Genomic DNA, 25,858 nt, shown 5'->3' on the forward strand with positions numbered 1-25,858 from the left:
TAAAGGACAGTAATTGTAGGCCTTATTATGAAACCTTTTAAACTAATAGCATTCAAGTCTGGCGTGTCCCTTTCACCATGAATATTTCATCTGAGAGTTTTCTTACAACTACATTGCTGCATGCTTATTGATAATATAACCAACCTGTGACTTGACTCCCGTGCTCATCTCCTTGATATTTGCTTGATTCTGAAATTCTGCTTAGATTCTCAAGATCACTATTCATATCCAGCTTTTTTTTTTTTTTTTTTTAATGCAGTTCCTGATATGTTTTTAGGGCTTCCTTTGTGGCTCAGCTGGTAAAGAATCCACCTGTAATGCAGGTAGACCTGGGTTTGATCCCTGGGCTGGGTAGATCCCATGGAGAAGGGAACTGCTACTCACTCCAGTATTCTGGCCTGGAGAATTCCTTGGGGTCGCAAAGAGTCAGACATGACTGAGCAACTTTCACTTTCACATGTTTTTATTTACTTATCTCTGCATTGGGTCTTAGTTGCAGCTCATGGGCTTCTCTCTACCTGTGGCATTCAGGCTTTGTTGCCCTGAGGCATGTGAGATTTTAGTTCTCCAACAAGGGATCCCACCAGATCAAACCCACATCCCCTGCCTTGGAAGGTGAATTTTTAACCACTGGACTGCTAGGGAAGTCCCCATGTACAGCTTTAGTAGCAGGAAATAAAGAGCTTTCAGAGAAGGTAAACTGGAAAGGAGTCCTTGCAGATGTGGAAGAAGAATAAGGGAAAAGTAGCACAATGTTTCCATTTAGGTTTTTGAAACATGAGGACCCTACCATATTGCACAAGCAAATGACAGTGCTAGCAAGAAGCAAAGATGAAGTTGGCAGAAATGTATAGTTTATTGTAAAAAGAAAGCAAAACATAACAAAGCAAATGAATAATGTAAATGAATTTGGGCATAAATGCTCAACTGCTTACATAAATGGCTGATATTAGCGTTTTCCACAGCCAAGCATGTTTAAACATTTTGTAGTTTTGCAGAATTTATATCACTGGGCTCCAAGTAAAAAGTGTTTCTGATACCACCCACTGTGTTGTAACCATAATCTCAATCATCTCTTGTGCATGACACTCACTTTAAAACACAAAAGTGCATCTGGCTCTGAGGCAGCCAGCTTTGGCCTCCAAGGCTGTGGGGATTGCATGCAGGATGGTGATAGCTTGATCAACTTCCTCTCTTAAGAGGAAGTGGGGTGGGGGGTTGGGGAGAGGGGACCTGGGCCAACCTCTGCTGAGTGGTGCCAAGGAAAGGGAAAATATCCAGTGAACTACTTGAGATGCCCCAAATTTAATTCATGAAGTAATTATTGAGTATCTATGGTGTACAATGTACAACCAAAGAAATAACATCCTTGCTGAACTGAAGATTACAGCAGGGGTTATTATTCCCTATACCATTTTTTTTTTTTTTTTTTTGACAAAGCATTCCTTTGGTGAATCCTGTGGGATCCCTTCCCAGGACAATGTTCTAAAATATGTAAAACAAAGTTCATAAGATTTCCAAGGAAACGATTATATTGAAATAGTCATCAAAGTATTAAAGAAACTAAATTTGTAATACAGTAATATGTATGCTCTTACTTTAACAAGATCTAATGGTGAGTCTAATAATTCCAATAATTTTAAAATAACATTGATTGTATATGTTGAGAGCTTTGTAACAACTCTAATGTGATATTACAATATCAGCAATCTCTGATGACTACAAAGTCACAGGTATTATTGCTGCTCCTGTGGTTTGTTGTCTACATTCATAAGAAAGAAATGCTAAATTTCAGTTAGAGGTTAATAAAAATAACTAATTTTTCTCCCTCCAGGTTCATAAACTTGTGAATTCAATCTCCTTGGACTTTGTGGACCTCAGGTTGAGAATTTCTCATTGGGTATGTGTGTGTGTGTGTGCATGTGTGTGTGTGTGTGTGTGTGTGTACATGTGCACATGTGCTCAAACACGTCCTTCAGACAGAGTAGCATGTTGGAACAATAAATTACCTAAATAATTAAAATATGAGATAGAATAGGATAAGTAGTCTAGGATTGCAGGAGCAAAGTACTACAGGGAATCAATAGGGAGAGGAAATCTGAAAAGGCCTTAAAATAGGTGAAGGGGAAGAAAAGAGAGGGGAGATAAGGAAGGAAGGCATTTTACTTTCTTGGTCATCTTTTTCTTCTTCCCATCCTCCTCCTTAGCTCATTATACTGACTAAAGCTGACTGGCTTTTGGAGCTAGCCCTAGGTGGAATATGATTTAAAGTAGCTCTCAGTTTGGTCTCACTATCTCTTGGCCCTCATAAATTATTGAGTACCCAAAGAGCTTTGTCTCTGTGGGTTATATCTGTGAACATTTATTGTACAGAAATTAAAACTGAGAAATTTAAAAATATTTATCAATTTATCAATTTATATGTTCACATATGTCACTTTTGGTGACACATCACTTTTATTTTATTTTCACTGTTATTATTCCTATAACAAAAATATTAGTGAGGAAGGAGACATTGTCTTATATTTTTGCAGATCTTTTTCAAATCTGGCTTAATAAAAGCAGGCTGGAGTCTGCTTTTGCTTTTGCACTCACTGTGTTGCAATAGCACCTGTTATATAGCCCCTGGAAAGCTCCACTGTATTCTCGTGAAAGAACTGGAATAAAACAGGCAGATAATATCTTAATATCATTGTGAAAATGGTTTTGACCTTGTTGATCCTCAGGGGCCTGAGACCTTACTTTGAGATCTTTGAGTTAAGGATGTCTTCTGACATTTTTCTTCTTTGTTTTACGATTTGAATTTTCTTCAACTATGGAAAAAGATGAGTTATATAACTAGAAATAAATGATATGCATGTGCTTGTTGTCTTTAAATATATGTGTTGGATATCTCTTGTTGCCCCTCCAGATGTCCAGCTGTCCCTCCATTTCTCCATCTTGTTCTGTGACCTACATGGATAATGTCAACAGGCTCCAGTTGGGCTTGGCCCATGGGTAGAATCTGTGGGAGATCAAAGGGTGGGAGGAGAATGAGGTTGGGATCCTTGAAGAGGGCTCACTTGGTCCTTCACCACAGGTCAGACCCTCTGCATATAACGCTTTCCGGGTTCAGGTTTCTGCAAGCCCTTCCTACTCTTATCCCTTCAGGCACAGAGGTTCTGTTTCTGTTTCCCTATTACTAGCCTGAGAGGATTAGATTTTATGATTTATCTCTACCCTGCCTGCACCTTTGAAAACATTTCCTTTATTACACTCTCCTCAAAATTCCTAATTTGGGTGCACCATCTGTTTCTTGCCAGACTCTGACTAATGCAAGCTATGAGAGTTACATGACCTTAAGGATAAACTTCAGTTAAAGTATTACCCATGGCATCCAACCCACCTGATTTTTAATGGAAATTAGAAAGCTCTGAAGCCCTGGTGTCTCAGAGCCTAAGGTCTTTAATGGCTTGAAAAAGAGAGGGCTGGGTGCCTTGACAACCTACTGACGTCTGCAGAGATTTCTTGGTTTTGTCTGCTTGATTTTACTTTCATCTGTGCATAGATAAAACAGAAACATAGCTGCAAAACTATAAATGCTCTGGGCAGCAGTGTGACCATGCCAGGCAATAGATCATGATTAGCCTGAATCAGTGGTTCTCAAAAATGTGGTCCCTGGACTGGCAGCAGTGGCATCTCGGGGGCTCTTGTTAGGCAAATTCTGAGGCCCTACCTGAGAGCTACTGTGTCAGAAACTCTAGGGGTCAGGCCTAACAATCTATATTTTAACAAGTCCTCCAGGGGATTTAGATACTTGTAAAGTGTAAGAACCTCTACTCTAATCAACTCTGACATCACAGTTCTCTAATTTCCTGGCCTCCGTTGCACTTGGGGGTGGTCATGTAACTCCCTCACACCCTACTACCTTCAACTTGGGCATCTTACTCTGAAGACACGGGAACCATCTTGTGATCTTGGGGCAATAAGATCATTGTAGAAAAACTGACCCTGACATCACTGTTCACCTCCAAAGTTCTTGTGCGAAAAAAATGCCACCCCACACTCTCCAGTTATTTAAGCCTCTGTTTAAGTTTTCTGCTAGTTGTAGTCAAACATTTCTAACCAACAAAATATGGTTTTTGGAAAAGACTTTTCCCCCTCATGATGATAAGAATTGTAAACAATATTTTAATATTAAAATAAGTGTTAAGTATGGGGTAGAGGGCAAAATTCTCTGGATTTTGAAGATAATTTTTAGCACATGTGGCCCAATTCTTGCTAAATTCCCAGATACCTTAGGATAAAAGAGCCTCAGTACTAAGAAGTCCTTTCTCTAGAAACACTTTCAACAGAAACAACATTGTGGATTCATGAAAGTCAGGGTTGAACATTTCTAAGAAAGTGGCAGTGGTCAAGAAAAGGGAAAACTTGTTCTCCGACTCTTACTCACCACACTTCTGACACCAAATGTGTGGGTTGTTTTCCTCATGTTATACAATTCTGGCACTAACTACCCGGAGTTAGCACAAATCCCACAGGTTTCAAAGTTTAGTCCCACAAGACCAACCCTGACTTCAGGGGCTAGTCATCAGTTCCAGGTTGTGACCTGTACTTCTAACCGATTAGGTATAAATCAGGAGTTCCTACAACCCCCTCCATGGGTTTGATACTTTAGACGAGCTCACAGAACTCAGCTCACAGGGAAACATTATCACCTGCTTTTGATAAAGGATAAAACTCTGAGATTCATGGGGTCGCAAAGAGTCGGACATGAATGAGCGACTGAACTGAACTGAACTGAACTGAAAACTCAGAAACAGCCAGAGGCTTCCCTGGTGGTCCAGTGGTTCAGATTCTGTGCTTCCAATGCAGGGTGCACGGATTCTGTTCCTGGTGAGGGAACTAAGATACCACATGCTTCTTGGCTAGGCTAGAAAAAAAAAAAAAGAAACAAAACTCAGGAAGCTGAATGGAAGAGATTCATACAGCAAGCTACGTGAGAAGGGTGTGAACTTCCATGCCCTCTTGGGGCTCACCACCCTCCTAGCACCTTGATGTGTTCACCAACCCAGAAGCTCGCCAAAACTTGTCATTGAGGGTTTTTATGGGGGCTTCATTATGTAGGCAGGATTGATTAATTCATTAGCCACTGGTGATTAAGCCCATTTCCAGCTCCTCTCCCCTCACCAGAGGTCAGGTTGAAAGTTCTAACCTTCTCATTACATGGTTGATTCCTCCAGCAACCAGCCTCCATTCTCCAGGAACCACCTCATTAGCTTAAATTCAGGTAGGGTTCAAAGGGGCTTATTATGAATCACAAAAAATTCTCCTGACACCCCTATCAAGAAACTACAAAAGTTTTAGAAGCGCTGTGCCAGAAACCAGGGATAAAGACTGAATATATAATTATTATACCTACCATATCAGTTAATACATTCCATAAGCAGCAATACCCATCGTCTACCATAGCACGTGATTCACAGTGAATGCTTAGTAAATATTTGTAGAGTGGAGCTGGTGAATTTTTTCTTAAGTGAAGAAAACAGGTTTATTAGTGGAACATTTATTTTCAGTGGCCAAGAAGGGAGTGGATCAGATGAGACTACTTGAAGTATGACACTGAAGCTCGTTGTCAGAAACTACAGCATCTGCATATAAGAGGCACATAAATATGCTGAGTGAATAAATGAAATTTCTTCTAAATTTCTCCTAAAAAATTCTTTATAGAGAATTTCTTTCTCTATAAAGATTCTGATTCAACTGTGACAAGCATTACATTAGGTGTTATTATGTACCATATTCCATTTAGTCTTTAAAAGTCATGTGAAGTTGGCAGCATTGGATTACCAAGGGTGGGCTTAGTGCACCAGCAAAACTGGGGCATCCAATTTGTTTGGAGAAAATTGATACCTGATGTCTTATTTTAAAAAGAACTTAAGAGTACTACAGTCAACATTGGAAAAATCGGGACCTTTTCTACATTACGTTTAGCATTATTTCTATTTAAAATTATGTATTAGGGAGTGCTTTGTATTACTAAGAGTGCCCAAAGCGCTTCATCTGACTCTGGAAGAAGATGTTATGATTCCTATTTTACAGAATAATAAACTGAGGCTTGTTTACCAGCTGAAGAGCTCAGTTACTAGCTGAAGCCACACAGCTAGTTTTCAACAGAGCCCACTGTGATGACACTCAATGACACATTATATGTTAACAATAAAGTGAAGTCGCTCAGTTGTGTCTGACTCTGTGAACCCATGGACTGTAGCCTACCAGGCTCCTCTGTCCATGGGACTTTCCAGGCAAGAATACTGGAGTGGGGTGCCATTTCCTTCTCCAATGATACACACCAATTTTGTGAATCTTCTTGGACCTTCCCTATTGGTTTAGTTTTTTAATTAAATAAAGTATATAACAAAATTAACTTAAAATCTTTTTGATCCTTGTATTCTCAGCACCTAGAAGAGTATTCAGTACATCTTTACAGTACATCCTTATTCCTGATTGAAAGAAGGAATGATGGACAATCTTCAGCCCACCTAAATGATTTTGCTATGTATTAATTTTGAGGCCAACCAAGGGAAAGTGAGAAGGAAATCAAGCAGACCCAGAAAATTCTCTGATGACCTTGCTTGGATTCTCAAGACAAGGGTCCTGAGATGTCGCCACTTGTAGGATCTTTAGTATGATTCCTATTTTGGAACCTGGGATCCTAGATTCCCTTACCCCTATATAAGGCATGTCAGGCAAAGGAGTATGATCTAAAGAAATAGATTCTGTGAATCATTTAAGAAATATTTCCTGAGAACTGTATGATCCCATACTGATAATGAGGGGGACAAGAGAAAGGCAAAATCTAAATGGGCTACTTCATTTCTTATTTTCTTCCCAACATGCAAAAGTAGGGAAACTGAATTTTAACTCACAGTGTTTCCGTTATGCTACCTCAATCACTGGAGTACATAAAAACTACGTGTGAGAATTGTTTAAAAATTCACTTGTCTTATCCCCTGGGTCCTTGCTATTAGAGATGTGAGTGGACCCAGGAATCTGCTTCCCAGGTGATTCTGATGCTGGTGGTCTAGCCATCATGCTGTAAGAAACACTATCCTTACACAAACTTGAGTAGATTAAGAAATCTGAATGGCAGTCAAGCCTTTATTTCTGCTATCCTCACAACGGCCAGGACAATCACCCTATTTTTAAATCTGCCCTTCTCCCCAAAACACTGACAGCACCTAAGTTGAGTAACATTGTTTTGGGTCTTAGCTTAACTGTCTGCCCAAACCAATTTACACCAAAGTATGAACAAAGGTTAAATTCTCTTTCAGGGCATTTTCATTGGAAAAAATGAAAAATTTCATTACATTTTAATTTTCTTTTTGTTGGGGGTGGGGAAGGAACAGAGAATCCCATGGACAGAATCCCATAGACAGGTGGGGAAGGGACCTGGAGAATCCCATGGACAGAGGAGCCTGGTGGGCTACGGTTCATAGTGTCATAGAGTCAGACACTAGTGAAGTGACTTAGCATGCATGAATGCACCTTTTAGTCTAATTCAGTTGCTGGAAGAATTATGTCCACTTCTCTCATCCTCTTATTGAATCATTTATTCTAGATTAATCCTGCATTAAGCCTTCCTCTGTAAATTTACAGGAAAGATCCTTTGGGTCATCACCGTCTCTATCATGTTTCAGTTACAGCAAGCATCATCTTATAATTTATTTTTGTACTTCAGCTCTACGTACAGGGCCTGACAAATAGCAGGCGTTCAATAACCGTGGAACGAACGAATGTCAAAGCCTAGGCCAAGAGTTTCTAAAATCAATGTTGACTAAGAAACAAAACACGGAAATGCTAAGGGCTGAATGCCAGGTAGTGCGGGCCTAGAAGAAATAAAAATAACCCCTAACAGCACAGAGAGAGAAGGCGACGGCACCCCACTCCAGTACTCTTGCCTGAAAAATCCCATGGACGGAAGAGCCAAGTAGGCTGCAGTCCATGGGGTCGCTAAGAGTCGGACACGACTGAGCGATTTCACTTTTACGCATTGTAGAAGGAAATGGCAACCCCACTCCAGTGTTCTTGCCTGGAGAATCCCAGGGACGAGGGAGCCTGGTGGGCTGCCGTCTATGGGGTCGCACAGAGTCGTACACGACTGAAGCGACTTAGCAGCAACAGCAGCAACAGCACAGAATCCTTCCGAAGGAATCACCTGTCTCATTTTCTTACATCGCTTTTTGGCCTCTCCAGACACCCCAATTTCCCGCTCTCTAACTCCTTTTCTTCCCTTATGGGGACAGGTCAGGCAGGTAGTCCAGTGCAGCTGCTCTGATTGGTCGGCGATGATTTCATTGTTAGGGAACATCCGGGCCTTTCTCCTCCCCGCACCACCTCCCCCAGAGCCCTGCCTTCTGAGTTTCCCTCTCCCGCGTGCGCCCCACCCGCTGGCTAAAGCAAAACAACCGCCTCTCCTTGGATCGCTTCTTGCCCTCGCCTGCGCCATCCTTCTCGTCTCTACGTCTAAGAGAGGCGTTTATATCTTCCAATGAGGGCCTAGTAGGACTTTGTTTGCCAATCAGCAGCGAACCCCCTGCAATTCCGGGTGGGACTAGGCCTCCACACCTATAATTGGACAGCCCATTGGCTCCTTTATGGCGTTTGGTTTTACGCAAGGCTTAGAGGTCAAAAATAAAGGGGCACGGTCTTCACAGAACGAAAAGGCTCCGCACAGACTCTCTAGGTTTGACCGTTTTGGAGGACTAGCCAATCGCTTTTCGAATACTTCCCCGCCTTTTGCGCGTTTATTTAAAAAAAGCCGGTGTGACGGACTTGGAAATTGGTTCCGTGACAGACATGTAAAGAAAGCCAATGATTGAAAGTTCGGGCCACCATTTGGACCAATAACAAAAGAGAATCGCTAGGGTCTGGGCTCTGAGAGGCAGAGCGCAGGTGGGCGTTACTTGATTGACGACGGTCTCTACTTATGGCTGTTAGGGTGGGTTGGTCCCTGATATCTGGGCGGCATAGCAGAGGCGGGGCCGAATGAAGTAAAGGGTAATGATGGGTTGGGTCTCACTCAGTGGGCGGTGTTTGATGGATAGCTGACCTTGCCAATTGAAAATGGTCACTTGTGTCCAATGGGAAACTAAGAGCCCAAGGGCGGGGCCTTGTGGGCGGGGAAAACTAAGGACGGAGCTACTGGGGCTGCCGGACTGGGAGGGCGGTGATTGACGGGCCGGCCAACCAACCGGCTTCAGTGAGAGGCCGCGTGGCGTCCCAATGGGTGGGAATGGGGGCGGGGCTCTCCGAGGGGCGGGGAAGGACAGGGTGCGGGGAGGGCGTTGCAGAAGGAGCGGAGCGGCTGCTGCTCAATGGCGGAAAAGCCGCCGGTGCTCTGACCGCCTCGTCCCCCTAGCAGTTGCGGGGGAGTTTCCTGCCGGCGCGGCTGGAGTCTCTGTTTCTCAGGGTTAGGTGGCTGGAAGATGCTCCAGAGAGACGAGGCTGCGGCGGAGGAGGTGGCGGCGGCCGAATCGGCAGCGGCGCTAGGGTGGAAAGAAGGCGGCAGCGGCGGCGGCGGCGGCGTGCGGGGCCCGAGGGTGTAAACAGTCCCGGAGGCGGCGGAGGCGGTGGCCAAGACCCCGAGCGGGAAGCGGCGACTGAGGCAGGGTCGCGCCTCCGTTGGAAGCCTGGGCTGAGTGCAGCAGGGGGGCTCTGCGGCGGTCGCGAGCGGACGCCCTAGACCTCGCCTCCCTCCCTCGCCCCAGGTAAGGCCGCTGGGCGACCCGGCGAAGGGGAAGCGGCTCGCGGGCACCGCGGAGGCCCCGGACCGTTTTCGCGGTGCCGCCGAGCCTCGGCTGGGATCTCTGCCCTCCTAATCCTCGCCTCTTTTCTTGGGCCGCGGAGCCCGGAGGAGCGGTACGCCGGGCCTGGCTCCTGGCTAGGCCCCTTCCCCGCCGCCTCCGCGCTCGGCCGAGGTTGGGAGAGGCTCGGGGCCGGGAATTTTAGTTTGCTTCAACGTCTGAAAGTAAACTGCTTGTTCCTGTTCTCTGCGAGCATCTCTATCATCTGAAAGCACTGGGGCTACTCCAGGCCTTAACTCGTTCCGTCCTGGTGCATGCCTATATGAAAACACTACCTTTTCCCATTTGTTTCCTTATTAGCTTCTGCCCTCTGCGCTCCACTTCACTTCCTTGTTAAATCTTCTTTCTCGCTCTTCTATTTCTGCGTCTCATCACCTTCTTTCTCCTTAGTGACTTTAAATCGTTTCTCTTTCTCTTCTCAGCCGACTCCGCGGCTTCCTTCCTTGCCCTTCCGAGCAGTCCTTTTCGGATGTCTGTCTTTTTACAGTGAAGCTACTATCGTCAGTATTCCAAACCCACCAGAGGCCCATTAAGAATAGACTCACCAGTTTGAAGCGGCAGATCAGTTTTTTGATTAACTGAGCCTGTCCGTCTTAAAAAATTGTGTTATTAAATGCAGAGTGTGGAAATAGCCCTGAAGTTATTTTAAAAATGAAGAGCTCAGTGAGTGTTGTAAGAGTTATTTCATTTTTCAAGTTGCATGACCTCCAATGTCAGATTGCCTAGCTCTAGAACATTTGCCCATTTTGTTTAATAGCGACCCACATTCATCAGTATTCAAGTTGGCTTAAAAACAACTTGGAAACTTTAGAAAGAAGACATAACAACAACTAGGAAGCTGTTTTGATGAAGGCACTGCTAACTACCTTTTAAAACAGGCTCCACATGTTTAATGTATCAAAATAAAGTTGGCGGGATTCTTGTAAAAAGGATTATTTAGGAATTTGAGTAGTCGCAGTGTTATGTATCTATTTTAGGAGAAACATTCTTTTTCGGTTAACAATCGTTTACAACTCCTGTGTGAGAATTACCGAGGTTTATTGCGGGATTAACACAGGAACTCATTTTATTTGCGCTACTGCGTGGATGCAGAAGTGGTAAATTGTTCAGGGTAGATAGTGCAAGCCAGTATGTTCCAGTGGATGGAAAAGTATGCCACCAACACTGAATGCTAATAGACATTATTTCATTTACTTTTTCTGTTGTGCAATAGCAAAGTTGTTATTGTTGGCCTCCTTTTAAATAGTGCATTTCTAAATAAATAGTGAGGCAGGTTATTCTAATTATTATAGTATTTTCCAAGTGTACAGCCTTTTAAAAATATAGCTAAAATTACACTATTGAATAATGGTAATTTATTAAAGAAATAATTTTGTAGGCTTCTTGAACAGACTGGTTTCAATAGCACTTTTATTTAGTATTTGAACAGATTTTGTTAGTCAACAGATTTTCAGGGATAATCCTGATTTTTACTGTGCTGCTTTCTCTCAGTTGCTTCTTTGTCTATTTTTTTTAATGGTCGTTTGTGTTTTCTCATCATTTATTTTTGCTCTCATAAAGTCTTACCACAGTTTCTGCAGTGTTTCTTTATGTTGCATTGTCAATATGGAATAGTATTTTTATTATATCTTTCATAACCATTAAGTTTTCCCCAGTGTCTTGGACATTATCCTTTAGATTTATGTTGTGATTCTTCTCTTAGATGTGACCAACAGAGCTTTAAACACCTGTTTTCTTATACTGGGTGTCTGATTTTCTGTAAAGACTTGAGGAATAAGTGAAAGCCTTTTCAGTTTGTCTGCTAGGTCAGTAAATACTATTTTATGTTAGTAATTCACATGTAATTATCAAATCCCTTAAGAATACATCATTTGAAAAAAAAAAGAATACATCATTTGAAGAAGTGGGATAGTATCTAAAATAAGAACACCTCGTTCACAATTTGACAAGGTCAGAAAAAGTGGCTCTCATTGACAGTTTATTTTCTTACATAATTTTCTTATGGAGTCCTTTGAATTAAAATGTGTGGATAGACTCTCGCTTGGCATTTGTGGAAGAGTAGAATTTGCCATTGGATTGTTTAGCAATCATAGTGTTTCATTAAAAATTGGCTGAGCCTGTAATGGAAGAATTTGCACACATGTCCTTGTAGGTGGATTGGTAAACATTTACTACACATGATACTGGGAGTGAATGTTCCCCCTTCACACAGACACACACACTCATTGGTGTTAGTTACACATTTTGTCTACGTTATATGAATGTTTGTATACTATGTATAATTATTTGGAAATATTTTTTGACATCTAACGTAGAAAGTAATAAAATAGTATGATCCTAACTCTACAGTAGTCCTTCAGAAGATATTAATAGCATGAATAAAATTAATATATTAAAATAAAACTCATAGTGTTTTACTTTTTTGTGAAATATGACTTTCACAGTTCACTGATTTAAGAAGTTAGTTGACAAAAACTGACAGTTTCAGTGTTCTAAGAGTTGTAAGTTTTTCAAATTACAAAATTTTCAGGTAATACTTGGTTAAAATTATAGGGAGCAGTAAGGATTTGGGGGAATATGGATTTCAATGATTTTTTTCACACTGTAACTGATTCTTTTAATTTTTCTTAGCTAATTTCAGAATTTGGATTGGAACTGAATACTGAATTTATTTTAGCAACTTTAAAGTTTTATTTTAGAATGTATCATATATTATATCAGAATTGTGAATTAGGAGGATTGATTAATTGGGGATTTGAGATAAGATGCCTGGAAATTGAGAAAACCCTAGAAGTGTAATCTAGATTGCCGTCCACCTTGCTGTCCTGTACTCAAACTTAACAGTCAAGGTAAAATATTGTAGATTGGGAAGTATTGATTTTTATACTTTTTGCTTTGATTATCATAAAATTTATAGAATGATAGAGCTTGTCATCAGCTTTTAGCAGCTGACCTCACAAATATAGGTGAAGAAAAAGATACATGGAGTTCAATATCCCTTTCATTTTATTCCTGTTTTAGGTGGTGGTACTTCTTTACATCAAAACATTGATTTAAAATAAAGTAACTTTCAGTGTTTTAAACTAATTTAAGTATGCTAATATCTCTGATTAGCCATTTTGAAATCTTTTTTTCAAGTGAAATATTTCTAAGGTGATTTAACCTCCTTGTGTATATTTGACTTGAGTTATACTTTTCAGCGTTTTCTCTGGTTTGTCCCCAAACCACCACCGTTTAGAATGATTTGATCAAGTAGTCGAATCAGTGTTATAAAAATGTCTTCACTGAATTCTTGCTAAAGTTACAAAACTTTCAAAAGTGTAGTCTGTCTACTGTAGTTTCATTTATCAGACTTTATGATGATTTTGAGATTGAGTTTTTAATATCAACTAGCAACCTAGGAAACAAGTACATATGGTTGCTTATACTTTTTTTTTTCAAGTTTTCAGAGTGTTTTACTTGTACCCTTAATAATAACAGACATAAACATTTTGCTCTGAATTATGGTTAAGTCATGATACAGAGTTTCTCAAGTTTTTTTCTTTTTCTGTAGCTAGCTTCTGACCACACCTTCTATACCGTAACAGATGTACACTTCATAATAACTTATTTAACTTTGGAACCCAGTAGTTTAACAGTCAAATGTAGCGTTGAACTTCTTATAATTAAACATTTAATTGGTTTGTAACATTTAAAGCATAGTTGGCTAATTTAAAGCTTTTATGACTTAATAAGTGTGATGGTAAACTTATGTGAAAATGGCTTCAGAGTTTTCTTTTGGAGTATGTTGAATTATCAAGATTATGTTTATTGGCTTTAAATTGATTTCTTGAAAATTAAAGATCTTAAAGTTTAGAGACATAACACTAGTTGGAATATGTGCTTTGCATCCTTTTGAACAAAAGATCTATTAAAACATGGTCTGAGGTATAGAAGAGAGAGAAACATTGGAAGACTTCTATTTAATATTAAGGAACTTGTCTCACTTTGAGAGATGGGACCGATCACCGGTAGTCATTTAGGAAAGGTCAGACCTGTGTCTGTCTGGTTCTGTTTTTAATCTCTGTAGAAGGACCTTCACTTCAAAATAGGTGGTAAATGAAAAGTGCATTTGTATGAAAAACCTTTTCATGGAAAACTTGTCAAATGTGGTTATGTCATTAGGTATAACTGAATTTGTTATATAAGAAAAAAGCCAGGTGTATAGATTTTGTTTGATAAGTAGTACATACCTGAGAAGTAGGTTTGATAAATTTGTGAAGTTCTGAAGGATTTCAAAGCACTTTTGAAAGCTTGAGAGTAATGTGACTGATTCTTAAGTATAATGGCATTTTCTTGATGTAGGTATGTTTAAGTGTACTCCTAACCTTGAAAAGGGATGGTTAATAGATATTCTTATAAGTAGGAAAATCTAAGAGAGTTCATATAACTCATGAGTGCTTAAACTTGTCTTGGCAAAGAGTTTTTCCTTCTTCAGATTAAAACAATACTTGAGTTAACGAACTGGTGTTATCTGTTGAACACAGGTGGCCCTTCTTAGTCTCTTACAAAGAGGAAATAAACTCAAAGTGACTCTAAAAAGATAGAATGTAAGGGAGATAAAATTTAGATATGAGGAGCTTCCTGTTACTTTTGCTTACTTTAGGTTACCAACCCAGTGAGAAGTAAAAAAATTGGTAGAACTTAATAGTATTTAGTCTGTAGGCTGCCCTGCTCTTACGTGTGTGCTCAGTGCTGTCTGACTCTGTGCGGCCCCGCGGTCTGCAGCCTGCCAGACTGCTCAGTCCATGGAGTTTTCCAGGCAAGAATACTGGAGTGGGTTGCCATTTTCTACTTTCTAGGCAAGAGGCCCAACAAAATAACAAAATCCTTGCCCGCAGAGATCTTATGTTCTGATAACTCTTCCTTAGTTTACAACTGTGCTCCCTTCATGGGTGACTTGAATTGAGTGGGATTTGGCATGTGTGATGTTTTCTACACTTTGCTTAGAAGCTGTGATTAGAGCTTTACTATTTTTAACAAAGAGAGAAGGAAGAGGAGGTTTTTATAACTGGACGAAAACTGGAATATGAAAAGAGGAAGTAGGAAGGGGGAAATAGTGTTGTACCTAAGATTAAAATGTGAGCCAAAGATTAAAAAAAAAAAGATTCCTACATTAGGCATGTGGGAAGCTGGGGAAAACACCATTTGCTCTCCAATCTTGGATAGAGGAGTTCTTGGACAGGAGAATGGGAGAAAAGATGACATAGTGCGAGAAGGATAAAGAGGGCTTTTAACAAGTCTGTTTTAAGTAACTTGGGATGTTCCTATAAAATATATGTTATTTGTGTTGGAAAAGACCCTTTTCCTTTTCTTTTGTGAACATAGTTGAAAGATTAGTGGTTGGCCAGTAGTGTCTGAAATACTGTCGCTGATTTGTGACCGCTAATCTGTCTCCGGTTAGTTGACAGTTCTGTTGAGGTTAGCTGATGGAGTCAGTCCATCTCTTCGTTTATTGTCCTCCAGTTGCCCTGTATACCGAACTGCATCCCTTAATTCCATAGCTGTTTATGTATTACTTGAAGCTGTGCCTTTGTTTTCCTGCCTTGTAGGTTTCTGCATAACGATGTCCTGTTGTACTTAGGAGACAAAGCAAGTGCTTAGTTTTCTACTTTCTGTTTATAGCTTTTTTTAGTGATGATCCAGTTTGGTAAAGAAGTCTCTTCTTGAGTTTACACAAAACATTGCACACTTTTAAAGATAAGCATGAGAGATCTTTGATGTTTGTTTTTGTTTTAATGCATAATTGTTTTTTGCTTTCATTTATGAGTCATTCCGTCAGAGTCTCATGTGATCTTGCTTGCTGCAGTGAATTGAGATTGATTTTTTTATTTTAAAGCAAATCAACCTCTGTTTATTTCAGTGCTCCAATATGAAAATGAACACTAGTTCCCATTCATGACCTAAGAGACTCCCTTTATAACACGCGAATAAGCCTTCAGAGTACTGGTTTCACTTAATGTAATTTTGTAACTGTATTTATCACTTTTATCAAAACTCCAATGTGCAGAACTTGAACTTTTGAATATATTAAATATAAGACTGTAATTCAGACAAGGTTCATTAAGCTGTTCAAAATCTGGACATCTTTGAGTGCGTATGTTTTAGACCGAAAAATGAAGCAAAAATAACCTTACTTGATTTCTAAAGTTATCTTTTATAAAGTGTTGGTGATTATAGGTCCTAAATATAAGGAAGTTGAGTTTAGCTACTTTCTATTCAACTGTTTTGGAGTGTTTTGAATCAGAATGTGAAAGTGAAATAGTAACTTTTAGCTTAAGACATAATAGATTCAGTTATACTTTCATTTTGTTTTTGGTTTATAAAATCTGACTCTAGTTTGTAAGGGAGGTAGAGGCTTCTAAGGATTAGTGATGATTTAGGATGTTATTACTCTTAACATCTTGAGTCTTTTTCTCAGTGATAGGTTTGTATTTTAGTTCAGTTTATTTGCTGTTGGGCTTTTGGTTTATGTTGCTCTTTCTGCCTCTGTCTTTGCTTACTTGCTTTTTTTGAAGTATAGAGTGGCCACCAAATCTGGAAACAACAACAAAAAACTGTACACGATGAATGGTTTATTGATGTTATAGAATATGTTAACATAATACCTATGTTTTCAGACTTTATGACCATCCTGTAGAGTGGAATTCATGTAAGTAGGTCTTCTGTTTTTGTTTGGATATATATTAATTACATGGTTATTATGGAGTCAGGTATAAGGTATTGAATATAAAGGAGTAGAGATGCATAGTTAACGATAGAGAGCTGGCTAGAATAATGTTGATCCTGCGATTTAAGGGGACTGAAAACTATCTAACATGGTAAAAATAAGTGTGATGGTTAGTTGGTTTGTAATATTTGGCTGACAAAGTTTGGGAGATGCTGGATAAGCAGTAGCTTCAGGACTATATTTGAGAGATGGTCTCAGGAAGAGTTGGACACGATTGAGTGACTTCACTTTCTCTTTTCACTTTCATGCATTGGAGAAGGCAATGGCACCCCACTCCAGTACTCTCGCCTAGAAAATCCCATGGACAGAGGAGCCTGGTAGGCCATAGTCCATGGGGTCGCGAAGAGTCGGAGACGACTGAGTGACTTCACTTTCACTTTTCCCTTGCATGCATTGGAGAAGGAAATGGCAACCCACTCCAGTGTTCTTGCCTGGAGGATTCCAGGGACAGGGGAGCCTGGTGGGCTGCAGTCTGTGGGGTTGCACAGAGTCGGACACGACTGAAGTGACTTGGCAGCAGCAGCAGAGGTGCTGACCAAACAGTGATGCAGTTAAGAGTGTTTTTAGGCCTTAGCTCTGTTGTTTGAGAGTAATGCCTTTGGTAATAGTAAAATCCTTACGTCACTTAAGAATGAAAACTGGTCTATATCCACAGAGCTAGATGAGAAAAACTTTCACAAATGTGTGTGAAGCATCTTTTCAAAAGATTTAGATGCAAAAGATTTAGTGTTTTTGCTGCTCTGTGCTTTTAGGTGATGCTGTCAGATGCTTGACACCGTTAACTTGTGTATGTTTGTAGGTGTATATTAAGTGTAAGAAACCTTTGTATTACTAGGGGTTATGTTTCTTGGAAACTTTTCCAAAGGAAGGAAGGTGATAGGAAGCATAGACTCTATAAGGTCAGAATGCTTCTATCTGAGTCCCTCTTTCCCCATTCTGTAGATTGGATAACTTAAAGCAATTACTTAATGTTTCTAAGCCTCAGTTTTCTCTTTTGTACAGTGAGGCTATTTCATAAAATTGTTTAGTTGGACTATTCCATGTGAAGTCGTTACCATGGAGCCTTGGAATGTTATAATTTGAGTGCTTTCTCTTATTGCTATAACTGTTGTTACTACAGCTTCTAAATGATACTGGTACATTAGAAGGCGGAAGGCCCTGTTTGAGATTCCCACTGAACCTTTTAATGATTATGTGACTTTGTGAGTTATATATTCTTTCTCGGATTTAGTGGCCTTAATCTGTAATGTAATGTTTTTGAGTTAAGGCAGAGCTGAACCATATGATGTCTTGAGGTCCTTTTGATTCTTAAATTTAGAGCTCAGTTTTAAGATTGTCATTTCCTTCCAAAGTGTAAGCTACATAAGGATAACAACTATGTTCTGTGTGGAGATTTATCCATTTATCTCTGTTATATAAACATTTGTTGAATACATTTTCCCATAAAAAACAATGTCTTTTAGGGGGAGGAGAATAGAGAGTAATAAGAGGGAAGGAAGGTTTGCATTCCTTCTCAAGAACTTGATGCTTATTGTGTTAAAGGTATGAACACGGATTCCTGCTGCTTAGTTTCATTTAGTACATAAATAGTGTCTGCTAGCGTTAGATACTTTGGGGGACAAAGATTATCAGTCTGCCATGTGTGGGATGAGGAAGGGAGTATATGAATTGTCATACATGGTGAAAAGTAAAGATGCTATAAAGGAGCTGTAAGTGTATTTTATTGGAAGGATTGATTCTGAAGCTGAAACTCCAATACTTTGGCCACTTGATGCGAAGAAGTAACTCACTGGAAAAGACCCTGATGCTGGGAAAGATTGAAGGCGGGAGGAGAAGGGGATGACAGAGGATAAGATGGTTGGATGGCATCACCGACTCAGTGGACGTGAGTTTGAGTAAACTCCAGGAGTTGGTGATGGCCAGGGAGGCCTGGCGTGCTGCAGTCCATGGGGTCGCAAAGAGTTGGACACGACTGAGCGACTGAACTGAACTGAGGTGTATTTTATATATTAAGAATCCTTATAAAATGTATAAAAAATCAAATGGCAGTATAATTAGATTGTCTTACCTTGTAATTTGCTTTGTTCTCACTTTTAGAAATCAGATGCTTAAAAGGAAAAGCATCAGGGCTGTGAACTTTAGGAAAGTTTACGACCTTAAGAACTTTTACTGAAACTTAAGACTAATATTTATGGAGGAGATCGATGAAAAAATTTAATAAGTATATAATCCCATTGCATTTTGGCCTTTGTATTATGAAAATTTTTAATCCTATGGAATATTGTAACAGTACACTGAGTTCCCATGTGAAAGTGAAAGTTGTCAGTCGTGTCTGACTCTTCGACCCCATGGGACGGTAACCTGGCCAGGCTGCTCTGTCCATAGAATTCTCCAGGCAGAAATACTGGAATGGGTAGCCACTCCCTTTTCCAGGGGATCTTCCCAACCCAGGGTTCAAACCTGGGTCTCCCTCACTGCAGGTGGTTTCTTTACTGTCTGAGTCACCAGGGAATCCCCCTTATGTATACCACCACCTAAATTCAGTGGTATTTTATATTTTTGCCATATTTGCCTCATCCATAATCTTGCTGAACCATTTGAAAATATATTAGAAACATGTCATTTCACCCCTAAATACTTAAGTATGAATCTCCCAAAAATGACATTTCCTTTATACTTAAAATACTTATATCATGCATAGTATAGTTATCTAATTCCTAGAAGTCATGTAATTCTCAATCAAAATGTCTTCTATAGGTTTTTTCCTCTCCGTACCAAGGTTTGGTGAAGGATCTTGCATTATATTGCATTTGCTGTTGTATCTCAGTTCTCTTGTAAATTTAAGCACTAGTTTTAAAAAATGAGTTTCTGAAGAGACCAATTATTTTGTAAAATGTCCTGTATTCAGAATTTCTGTGATTGTTTCTGTGAAAATTGTTTAAAACTTCACTGAAGACTGTGTTAAATTCAGTTTAAACATTTGGCCATGATACCTCATAGGTGATGCTGCTTCGTGTTACACCACGTCAGGAGGTATTACAGAATGATTGGTTGCACTATTAGCGGTGCTGAGTTTGATGGCTGGGTTAAGGTGGTGATTGTTCAGTGTCTCCCTGGACAAGAAACATTTTCTCTTTTGAGATTACCAGGTAATTCATGGCATATTTTGTTACTGTAAAAATCTTTCTCCTTCAGACTTTGACTTAATGGGTTTATTGATATCTTTTTAAAAGATAGATCTGGACAGGCGTTACCAAACCATTGCTTACTGGCCAAATTTGGTCTGCTGCCTGAGTCCATAAATAAAGTTTTATTGGAATACAGCCATGCTCATTTGTTTACATACTGTTTCACTACTTTTCCACTACAGTGGCAGAGTTAAGTAGCTGTGACACAAACCATATGGCCCTGCAGAGCTCCAGATATTTACTGTTTGGTGCTTTATAGAATAAGTTTGCTGACCCCTCCGGTTTGTATTCTCCTTTTTCTCATCATGTTGTTAGTGGTATAAAACTGGTGTTTATATGTTGCCTCTCCTGCGTCCTGATGTATTATTCAAGGTATAATTGCTTTTCACATGGTTGAAATTGTGAAGTTTTTGCTTATGTCCCCACAAAGCATAAATACATAGTATATAAAATCATATGTTAAAAAACGAATATTTCAGACATAAAAAGAATAAAGAACCCCAAAGTACCCACTGTGCAGCTTTAGTTTAGGATGTAGAACATTACTGATACAGTTGAAGCCGTCTGTAGTCTTCCTGGATACCATCCTTCCTTTCCCACTGTCTTGAATGCTGTGCCTTCTGTTGCATATACAGTCTCCATGTATATATATGTATCTGTGTGTAACATATAGAACTGTCCTAAGAGATTTTGTAGTTTCTGTACATAACTATGTATGGAATGTCTTTTTATACAATTAGCATTTCTGCAGAGTTCTTCCTTGTTGATCTGTTCCTCTTTTTAATAGTGTTGCATTGTATCCCGTTGTGTCATTATAACACATTTGTCTAATGTCTTTGGATGAACATTTGGGATTACTTTGCATATATATACAATTGTGCCGAAACATAAATTACATCTTTTTATATATGTGTTAAAGTTTCTCTAGAACACAAGGTTAGAAGTATAATTGCTAAATTGTAGGTTATTCTTATAATCTACCTAGATATTTCCAAAATTCTCTCCAAAGTGGCTGTACCAATTTATCCTCTGGCCAGTGGTATAGACAACTTTTGTTTCTGTTACTCTAGGGCTTCCCTGGTGGCTCAGCTGGTAAAGAATCCGCCTGCAATGCAGGAGACCTGGGTTCAATCCCTGGGTTGGTAAGATCCCCTGCAGAAGGGAAATGCTACCCACTCCAGTATTCTGGCCTGGAGAATTCCATGGGGTCCATAGTCCATGGGGTCACAAAGAGTCGGACATGACTGAGTGACTTTCACTTCACTTCATGTCAATATCAGTGCTGTCTTATATAAATACAGTGTTGGTCATACATGTGACTTAAAATTTTCTAGTCATTAACAAAAAAGGTGAAGTCAATTTTAGTGATGTATTTTATTTAATCATTATATAAAAAATACCATTTCAGTATATAAACAATAAAAGTAGTGAGATTTTTGTATTCTCTATTAAATCATCAAAATGTGATATGTATTTTATATTTAACAGCAAGTCTCAATTTGGGTTAGCCACACTTCAGATTCTTACTAGTCATCAGTGGTTAGTAGCTGTTAGCAGAGCTCTATATCGTCTCCATTCAGTACTAAGAATTCCTTCCCCCGCCCCATATTTCATTATAACGTTAATTTTTTATTTCGTGTGATTTGTGAGGGTGAACATTCTCATATGTTTATTGGCCATTTAAATTTCCCCTTTTGTGTATTTACTGTTTTCATTTGCCCTGCTTTCTGTTTTCCTGGTTTCTTTCTTAATGACAAAATATTATAGATGTAAATATGGGTATACTTTGCCACTAGCATGCTGGTGATTTTGTCAATTGTGTTTTAAGAGTTTTTACAGAAGTGTCTCTATAAAATGACACATTAAACATTTTAACCTAAAGCTAGTTTTAAAATGACTCCAAAAATATTTGGACTGAAGTGAAGTATTTGAACGTTTATCAGGTGGTGCTAGTGTTAAAGAACCCACCTGCCAATGTGCGAAAAGATGAAAGTTTGATCCTTGGATTGGGAAGATCCTCTGGAGGAGGACATGGCTACCCACTCCAGTATTCTTGCCTGGAGAATCCCTGGACGGAGGAGCCTGGCGCAGTCGACAGTCAGTAGGGTCGCAAAGAGTTGGATGCGACTGGAGTGACTTAGCACATATGCATACACTTGAGGGAGAAAAGGGGGGTGGGATGATTGCTTTACACTTAAATAATCCTTTGTGTGTATTTCTTTTCCTTCTCTTTGTTCAGCTTAATCTTTTAGTCTTGCTTCTTTGCTTAACTGTAACCTCAAGGACTCTAGGAAGAACTACCCTGAATGGATTCTGGCCTAGAGTTAAAAATGTTCTCAAAAAAGGCTATAGGGCTCCACTGAGGTAGGGACTTGGGGCTTCTTTATATGCTGCATCTGAAAAAAACCCAGGTGACAAATTCATTAGCATGCCTTCTGTCTGCAGTTAAGTGGGTGTAATTGATTGGGTGCCTTAAATGCGAAGATCCTCTGGAGAAGGAAATGGCAAACCACACCAGTATTCTTGCCTGGAGAATCCCAGAGACAGTGGAGTCTAACCCACTACATACAGTCCCTGGGGTCGCAAAGAGTCGGACATGACTGAGCGACTAACACCTTATATGTGAAACACCAAAAGTAAATTTGCTGAAAATCCAGAACTGCTTTTACTTAATAAATGCTCCAGTAGATGACAGGGGTTAGTCTTTTGATATAATATTTTTATGAATGTTAGAATTAGAATGGCTGCCTTGGAATCTTTTCTTACAGGAGTATCTTTTAACTTCATGCATTTTTTACTCAAACCCTGTTAGTTGCCAGGGTCACAAGTTAGGATATGAGAGGAGGTAAGAAATGCAAAATGAAAAAAAAAAAAGAAATGCAAAATGTTAAAAGGAATATGGATGATTTTATAAAGAATGGTGAGACAGTGGGATAAGGGTTGGAGAAGGCATCAAGGAAGTATTATTTCATTGTTACCCTGAATATCTGGTTATCTTAGTTAAAGAAGGTAGGCAAATTGCCCATGAGGTAGGAGTAAGCATGATGTACTTGGTCTGTGTAAGTCCTCAGCAGGCAGATTAGAGAAGAAGGTTCCAGACTGGATATTTCATACTTAATTTTAGTTGGGGAGTGGGAAGAAGCTGTATTTTTTGGGGACAGTTAAGGTATGTTTTAAGGAAATCAAATTGGTAGTAATATGGAAAGTGAATGGAAGGAAGGGGAAATTGAAGTCAGGGAGACCAATCAGGAAGCTGTGAGATAATCCAGAGGATAGGTTATATTAAAGGCTTAAGATTGGAGGGTAAGTGATACACTTAAATGGAAAATGTGGTGGAATGTGGTGTTGAAGTAGTTGGATTTATATAAATGGTTTATAGTTTCTAGCCCCAGTTAAAAGGATTACAAATATGTAGATTCAGTTCAGTTCAGTCGCTCAGTCGTGTCCGACTCTTCGCGGCCCCGTGAATTGCAGCATGTCAGGCCTGCCTGTCCATCACCAACTCCCGGAGTTCACTCAAACTCAGGTCCATCGAGTCTGTGATGCCATCCAGCCATCTCATCCTCTGTCGTCCCCTTCTCCTGCCCTCAGTCCCTCCCAGTGTCAGAGTCCTTTCCAATGAGTCAACTCGCATGAGGTAGCCAAAGTACTGGAGTTTCAGTCTCAGCATCAGTCCTTCCAAAGAACACCCAGGACTGATCTCCTTTAGAATGGACTAGTTGGATCTCCTTGCAGTCCATGGGACTCTCAAGAGTCTTCTCCAACACCACAGTTCAAAAGCATCAATTCTTCAGCGCTCAGCTTTCTTCACAGTCCAACTCTCACATCCATACATGACTAGTGGAAAAACCATAGCCTTGACTAGACGGACCTTTGTAGGCAAAATAATGTCTCTGCTTTTTACTGTGCTATCTAGGTTGGTTATAACTTTCCTTCCAAGGAGTAAGTGTCTTTTATTTTCATGGCTGCAATCACCATCTGCAGCACAGGTAGTTAATACAGATAGTAGTTAGTTTGGGATATGAGGGTGTTTTGGTGGCAGAGATGAAGATTTTGGTTATGTTTGAAGAAATATGTACAAACATTTTAATGATTGAAATCTGCACTAAAATTCACCTGAAAATCTACGAGTGATAGCTGAAGCAGTGAGATTGGATCAGAGGACGGACACTGTGTTTTGGGTTGAAGGCTACTTAATGTTGTGGGGGGCCCGATTCTCTCTTGAATTTAGGAAGCTGAAGGAAAAAGAATGAACATGAATGGTTGTGTTTAGAATTTGAGTGTTTTCAGAGTCAGCAGAAGTGTCAAGAGTTTCAGGAAGGGTGGCATTTTCAGTAGCGTGATGTGTCACAAAGTAGCTTATTTTGCGAAGCCTCCTTTTTAGGACCAGTTGTTGTTCAGTCACCCAGTCGTGTCCATCTCTTTGCCATCCCATTAACTTCTGTATGCCAAGCCTCCCTGTCCCTCCTCATCTAAAGTTTGCCCAAGTTCACATCCATTGCATCAGTGATGCCATCCAACCATCTCAACTTCTAATGCCTTCTTCTCCCTCTGCCTTCAATCTTTCCCAGCATCAGGGACATTTTCGGTTTGTCCACTGTTCACATCAGATGACCAAAATACTGGAGTTTCAGCTTCAGCATAAGTCCTTCCTATGAGTATTCAGCCTTGATTTCCCTTAGGATTGACTGGTTTGATTTCCTTGCTGTCCAAGGGACTCTCAGGAGTCCTCTCCAGTACCACGGTTTGAAGGCATCAATTCTTTGGCACTCTCCCTTCTTTACAGTCCAGCTCTCACGACCTTACATGACCACTGGGAAGACCATAGCCTTGACTTACACAGACCTTTGTCGGCAGAGTAGTGTCTGCTTTTCAACACACTGTCTAGGTTTGTCATAGTTTTCCTGCCAAGAGGCAAACGTCCTCTGATTTCATGGTTGTAGTCACCATCCACAGTGATTTTAGAGCCCAAGAAAAGGAAATCTGTCACTACTTCTCTTTCCCCCCTTTATTTGCCATGAAGTAATGGGGCCGGATGCCATGATCTTACTTTTCTCCTTTTTTTTTTAGTATTTAGTATTAAGCCAGCTCTTTCAGTCTCTTCCTTCACCTTCATCAAGAGGCTCTTTAGTTCCTCTTGGTTTTCTGCCTTTAGAGTGGTATCCGCATATCTGAGGTAGTTGATGTTTCTCCTTCCTGTCTTGATTCCAGCTTGTAACTCATCCAGCCTTGCATTTCTCATTATGTGCTCAATGTATAGATTAAACAGACCGGGTGACAGCAGACAGCTCTGTCGTACTCCTTTCTCAATCTGGAACCTCTATACAGGGTTCTTAGGAGACAAGCAAGATGGTTTGGTATTCCCATCTCTTTAAGAGCTTTCCAGTTTATTAGGACCAGACTGTTGTATGTATGAACTAATAAGTCTTTTAAGCGGGAGTTGATTCTACCAAGCAAAACATCAGTGTTTGAGTTGTTTTTGCCAGGAATATTACGTGAAACATTCTAGATAAGTTATTCATAATCTAACCATGCTCCAGGGTAAAGTAAATTCACTTTGGTGGATATTAGGACTATGACTGTACTTTAGAGTCTTTATCTATTCCACCTCAATAACTTATCATAAATAGATCACTAAAAGGATTATATAATCAAACCTACAAATGAAAATTTCTCCAAAAACTTGTTGAAACCTTTGCTGTCTGAATTTTTTTCTTCTACTTTTATAGCCTGAAGTCATTTATTTAGGATAGAGGAGAAGACAGAGAACAGCTGGAAGTTAAATCACGTAGCCCTGAACTTACTTTATTGTAATTGCTAATTGAAAAACCTTTGGAATTAAGAGCAGTTATGTTATTCCTGAGTTGCTTTGCTGAAGTTAAGAAAGGTCATTTCTGTCAGTGTGTTTGAAGTCAGTCATGGAGTAAAATGAACAAGTATAAAATCATGACAAAATCCAAGCTACCTTTAGCCCTTGTTTCATTATTCAGGTAGTCAAATACAGGTAGGACATGAGCTACTTCTGATTTTAGCAACATGAGCTGAAAATTGTAGTC

At 39.8% G+C, this 25,858-nt stretch overlaps 1 protein-coding gene across 3 annotated transcripts in view; it reads left to right on the plus strand.

The window, feature by feature from the left end:
• PPM1B (protein phosphatase, Mg2+/Mn2+ dependent 1B) overlaps window positions 9,260–25,858 on the plus strand; it is an 84,798-nt gene continuing 68,199 nt past the window's right edge. For 2 of the 3 annotated variants that reach the window (XM_018055181.1, XM_018055180.1), the window contains exon 1: window positions 9,260–9,749. The gene's annotated coding sequence lies outside the window, so the exon portion shown is untranslated. The remainder of the gene's footprint in view (window positions 9,750–25,858) is intronic. The other variant, XM_018055182.1, reaches the window with a different exon arrangement.

The sequence above is a fragment of the Capra hircus genome, chromosome 11 (assembly GCF_001704415.2).
Source record: "Capra hircus breed San Clemente chromosome 11, ASM170441v1, whole genome shotgun sequence".
Lineage (NCBI taxonomy): Eukaryota > Metazoa > Chordata > Mammalia > Artiodactyla > Bovidae > Capra > Capra hircus.